Genomic DNA, 6,537 nt, shown 5'->3' on the forward strand with positions numbered 1-6,537 from the left:
AATCTGGTTCCCTGACCCCAGGTTAGGGAAGGTGAGAGGGAGAAGAGGAAAAGAGAAACATGTCCCTTAAAAAGAAATAAAAAAAGCAAGTACTCTATTCAAAAGGTGAAGTGAACCACTGTCACATGCCCACTTGTCACCATTCTTAAACCCCTGAGTCAATGCAATCCTCTCAGTTCCTCCACAGTTTCCCGCTCCACCCCCACCCCCACCCCCAGTGGCCATAAAACACAATGGTATCTTAGAACCATGTTAGGAAAACAAGGAACTCAAATATTAATGGTTTGTTTCATCGTCTCCCCTGACAATGACAATGGAAGCGATACCAGTCTTGTAAATCAGGAACGGGTCCTCATTCCCTCGGTGTTAAAGATTAAACACCAGAGAAATGCAGAGGCAAGCAGAGAAAGCAAGTTTTATTTCAAAGAGAGACAGGACTTCTCCAGAGTGAAGCCAGGCCCCAAGCTGGGCCCCACCCCCCGGAGTGGGCGTGTCTTGCCTTTTTATAGATCCCCCACCTTCTCTTTCTCTCCTGCTTGGTTGCAAAGTCAGGAAAGAGCAGCCCCAGGGGTAATCCCTTGTGTTGGAAAGTGTGATCCTTTCCCTTCCCCTGAGGTGTTAGCAACTGGTTGAGCAGGGAAGTGCTACCTATTAGCAACTCATTTCCTTTGGATAGTCAGCTACCTGTCCTGTACCCCAGTCTTAGAAGCACTCTTGCATCCTCATGGCGGACCTGTTCCTTTTTACAAACTTTTCTGCATGACAATTGGAACTTAAAAAAAAAGTTTTGAAAATGTTCTTTGATTTAACAAATTTGTTTATAGGAAGTACTTGTAAAGCAATGGTGAATAATAGGATGCTGATCATGGTAGATGTAATTTCTATTAAAAAGTCGGGGATAGAGAACAATACTATTTGCTGCCCCACTATGGTGATGTAGCAATAATGAAACATGATAGACCTGCCTTCTGATCTTTTTCTTTAAACTAGTTATGTCTGTACCTAATTTTCATTAATTGTTTATTTTACATATTTTAAACAATATGTTACAAACTTTTGCTCATATAATTTGTGGAAAAAACATGAATTTCAATGTCTGTGAAATGATTTAAACACTGCAAAGGCTAATAGCTATTTTAATAGCAGTTTCTAATGATACAACATGATTTAAATAATTCCTTGTAAAATATATTCTTTATTTTGCTTAATATTAAAATTAATGATACAATCAATCTTCAGTTTAACTCTAAGTTATTAATAGCTATAGTTTTCTTTTGCACATAAAGAACTTCCTTGTAGGAGCTGGGTCTGTGGCTAAGTGGTAGAGTGCTTGCCTAGCATGTGTAAGGCACTGGGTTCAGTCCTCAGCACTACATAAAAATAAATATAATAAAGGTATGTCTACATCTACAACTAAAAAAAAAAAATTTGAAAAAAAAAGAACTTCTCTGTAAAATTACAAATAAATATTTTAAAATAAAATTTCATAAAGCACAAAATGTGGCCATTATTTAAATCAGAGTAACTTAAAATCTATCTAAAGTATCATTCCCTTTAAAAAAAAAATGTATTTAGGGATTTCATATTGTTTTTTTCTGCCAGTAAGTTTACTAAAGAACAGCTTTCCTGCAGTCATAGTTAATGATTTTGATTAATATAGTCAGACCTTCATCCCTGAGGCTGATCCTTTAATTTTATATTCTCAAAACATCATATGATGGTTTTATGACATGCTAATTTTTCCTCACTTTTTCCTCTAGTTTCTCTTTCCATAATATTTCCATTATTTTCAAATTAAAGAAGTAAAATTAAGTTTTTATCAGGCTTCAAAAGCACACAAAGGAAAATACCCTTAATTAAAAGTATAAGAATGTGTGTCCTGTTATTGGCCAAGAGCTAACCAACGCAGCCCACCAATGAGCCTTTGGTTTGGAGAAAAACATTTAAACCAAGCATGATTCCTTGTTGAATTGTTTAGGTATTAGCTTTTCTTTCACCAATACTTTTCAGGATGTATCTGATTTCTTTAAAGGAGTGAAATTCCCTTCTTCTCTGCATGTGCATGAGGAAGTTAGCCAGATGGTACATGATACTCCTGTCTCACAAATAATAAATGAAAACAATTGTTTTGTCTTAAGATAAACGACTAGAAAGAAGCTGACCATGTGAACTGACCTATCTCAGATCTCCTGGATAATTGGGCTACATTAATTTACTCATCTTCAAGATAACTTATGAAATTCCTATAATTCTGTTTAAATGAAAACCCTTAAGAGTCTAAACCTAAATGCCTTATTATTAATAATGAGATAATATTCTCATACACCAGCCAAATGCTTGTTTGCTTTCACTAATTATTTTTTCCATTACATGGAATCCATCCAATGCCTCAGGGGAGTAAAACTGTCAAAGACAGTCAAATTATGAAAATAATTTGAATAATAATAAATTTAGAATAAATCATATCTGTTTTAGAAAGAAAGTTTTTCATTTACAAAATCTAAAGTTACTCTTTCTTCTTATGGACCTCATGTGCTCAGACTTTTATGAATCATGATTCTTGGTTCATGAAATGCACTATCATTGTTTCATACCAGGATCTAGTTTGTTTTATTTTTGCTGAAGAGCACCCATAAGCCCAGCATGCTATTCAAGAATAAGAACCTTGTGAAGAACTTACATCCATTTATGTTTCTCCCCATCTCATCCTCTTGTTTCCTCCTCAAAGGTAACTTTCTCCAAATTTTATTATCCCTTTGTACTGTGGCATCTGAACACATGAGAAAAAGTTGGTCTTGGTATAGAATAAGAAATCCTGGGACATATGAGATATGATATCTCATATGAGATATGATAGAATAAGATATCCTGGGACCTTATGAGATAGCCAGCCATGATAGATAATGCTAAATTGTTTTAAGAGTGGTTATATCAATTTATCCTTCAGTGAGCACTGTATAAGAAATCCTGTGGATTCTATCTGGTATTGCTTGACAGTTCTTGGCAATTAACTGAAATCAAGTTGTGTCTTGTGTGGTCTTGATTTGCTTGTTTTTTAGGTCTTGATTTGCTTCTCCAAAGCACTAACCTAACTGAATACATTTATTAGCTAAATATGTTGACTTTCCTTTATATGACTATTGGCATCTTTTATCTTGCATTGATTAGTGAGATATCTATCTATCTACTTATATGTAGAGAGATAGATAGGTATGTATGTATGTGCATATATCTATATATTATTACACTTCTTTATAGTTTTATGTTGCAGATATCTTCCCCCAGTTTGTTGCTTTATACTTTTTTCCCTTTGGGATGTTTTTTGAATTCACTGAAGCCAAGACAGAAATTTTAAACCATGAAGAATAGATTTAGCAAAATACATGAAAACATCACATTTAGGAATCAGTTTTCCTTGTTTTTTAGGTGGTATGAAAAAGGAGATTTGCTGAGATTGTTTAAAATGTAGATATATATTGCTATTGTGTTATCTGTCTCTAAGTCTGGGTCTTGTTCCTGCCTCTCTACCAGCTGAGTTTGGTTAGAAAAGGAAAATATAACTCAATGAGGTTTGGAAGAATGATTTTATAGCACAACACTTTCAGGAGAGCCTGAAGAGGTGGAAAAAAATAGTTTTGTCTTCAGCATAGCTTGGGAAGAGTAAAGACAAATACTTGGAAATTTTGGCTTCCCTGCAGGGAGCATGCAGGTCTTACATGGAAAGAAGATGCAAAAAAATAGCTGGAGGCTCCACCAGATGTGGCTCTTAAGTTTGCATAAGGAAGACAAATAGCAGTCTTCATGTGGGGTGCAGCGGGGAACCCAGCTAGTCACGAAAAAATAAAGAAAAAGAAATTAGAAAGATACCACAGCTGAATAAAGTAACTAAGGGCCCAATTGTATGTCTTGGCACTATATGAGACCTGAGATGACCAAGAAAATCCTGAATTGGGTTCAGTTTTCTTGAATTACCTGTACTTTACTTTTGTCACTGATGATGTGAAACAATGTAATAAAGTATTCTCAAACTTCGACCCCTAGCAGGTATCACCTGGAGAGTTCTGTAAACTACAGACTGCGGGGCTTACTTCTAGAGTTTCTGATTCAGTAGCTTTAGGATAGGATTCAGAGGTGCATTTCCTATAAGTTCCCAGGTGACATGCTGCTGCTGCCCTGGATCCCTATTTTGAGAACCACTGGTAATAGGTGATACCAAATCTCTAAGGTTTAGAACAATAGAAGTATATTTCTTATAACATCCACTCAATGTGATTGTGTGTGTGTGTGTGTTTGTGTGGTGGTGGTGGTACTGGGTAGAGTTGCTCTTTTTCATCCTCTAAGATCACCTTGAGTACCCATATCCAGCTGTCTGTGCACATGGAAGACTTCATTTAACCTGGAAGAAGCATATATTTCTGTATCTCATGGAACTCAGATACACTCAAGGAAGACTGGACATTGTCTTATTACATGACAGGAGGGATGGGAATTAGATTTGGTGAAGAGTTAGCCAATCATAGCACTTGAAATAAAACAATGGGGTGATTTAAAGTAAAACAGAGTTAAATACTTCTCACTCGAGGACCTAAGGTTTTGTACCATAAATACTTAGCTCACAATAATATTTATGCTCTGGTTCCTGCCTCCATCTCTGTTCTCATAACCACTCATTTTCTCCCTTTCTACTCTATGTTCCAACCTGACCAACTTTACTTCTGTTCCTTATGGGAATCATGCTCTCTGTGGCTTCTTCTCTTTCCATTTTGCTCTAAAAGTTTCCTGTTCTTCATCTCTTCCCTCCTGTGACATTAATTGATTAACTTATCCATCCTTCAGGTCTCACTCCTTTTGGGGAAATCTTCCCTGACTACCACAGAGACCCAAAACTAAATTGGTTGCAATTTATAAAATAGCCGAATGCACCAATTTTACTGTTTTGTTTGTTTTGCTTTTTTAACTGTGACTTTCCTATGGACTTGTTACCTCCAGATCAAACCCTCAGTGTACATTGTCTACTCTTTTACCTCTCAAAGTTCTGAAGATAAGCTGAGACCAGTTCTCATATCCAATTCTCTTGTGAGGTTTGCAGAACTGAAGGGCAACTCAAAGCTAAGTGATTAGGATCAGATGGGCATCATCTGACTACACACTGTGAGAAGGCACCTACCACTCTGATCACTTATTTCCTATTAAACTGTCCATAACTCAGTCTCCTGGCAAGATGACCCTTTCAGGGTGACTAGGACCTTTCAGTCAGCTAGTTCATCATAATAACTTTCTTAACCCTCTCATAATAACCACCCCTCTGAACTAATGGATGTCTGTGTAGTGACTGGCAGACTGAACCTTTTGCATAGTAACAGAATCTGGATAGAATATATGAAGCACTTATGGAAGGAAGAAAGGAAGGAAATAATTTTCACATGATTTCATAATGCATTAACAATGAAAGTATTGTATTGGTTACATATTGATTGAACAGATGGATCTGGCTGATTGTCCAATAAATTGGGTTCCCTTTTTCCCTTCCTGTGTGGGGTTTCCCATCCACACGTGCCTCTCCTCCAAGTTGCATCCATGGCAAAAGAGAATGCCATTGAGAGAGCAAAACCCCTTCCTGGGTCAACTATCTGTGAGTTCCTGTACTCCTTTGGATTCCAAAGGATGATTTTATTTATCCATTACGGGAAATGTATTTGCAACATGCTGATGAAAATCACTGCTGAGTGCATGCACAAACATAGATTTTTTGACAGACTGCTATGGGAGAGACTGAGAAGAGAGAAGTCTTCTACGGTCTTTTTGAATGAAGAGTATGAACGCTGGTCCTGGCAGACATTTTTCTAGATTTTGTAACAAAGTTTTGAAAATAATGATTGATCAAGAAACTCAGTGAATCTGAAGTTTACAAAAGCAGTCTGTAGCAGATAACAGCTTAGCCCAAACTGTGATTGATAAAGTGGCAGGTATGCCCAATGACAAAAAATAAAGAGGACAGTATTGCAATTTTTTTTAACATGAGTACAACAGAGTCTTTGTGTGTGTGTGTGTGTGTGTGTGTGTGTGTGTGTGTGTGTGTGTGAGAGAGAGAGAGAGAGAGAGAGAGAGAGAGAGATTGACTTATTGACTCAGATTTCGTGCATGCTAAGCAAGTGCTCTTACCATCAAGCTATGTCCCCAGCCCCAAGAGTCTTTTCCCTGCTTTGCTCATATTTTGAAGGCCAGTAGAAGTGGGACAGGATAAAAGGGGGAAGAATACAAAACAAAATGTTTAAGATGTAGTTGTTCTACATGGTTACCACTCTAGAAATTTTTCCTGTTTAATTTTGGGGCTAGAACTGGGTCTGCACACACCTTTTCTCTTAACGACTGATCTCTGCTATTTTAACCAAACTGTAAATCCTACTTTTAGCTATTATCCAGCATAGGCTTCCCACTGATGGTCTCCTGCATGGCACTGGAGGTCTGCTGGGAGGTCTCCTTGAGGCTCTGTCCTTTTCTCCTTCTTTCCTGACTGGCCTATTTCACTACTGTGCA

This window comes from Sciurus vulgaris, assembly GCF_902686455.1.
Source record: "Sciurus vulgaris genome assembly, chromosome: 2".
NCBI lineage: Eukaryota > Metazoa > Chordata > Mammalia > Rodentia > Sciuridae > Sciurus > Sciurus vulgaris.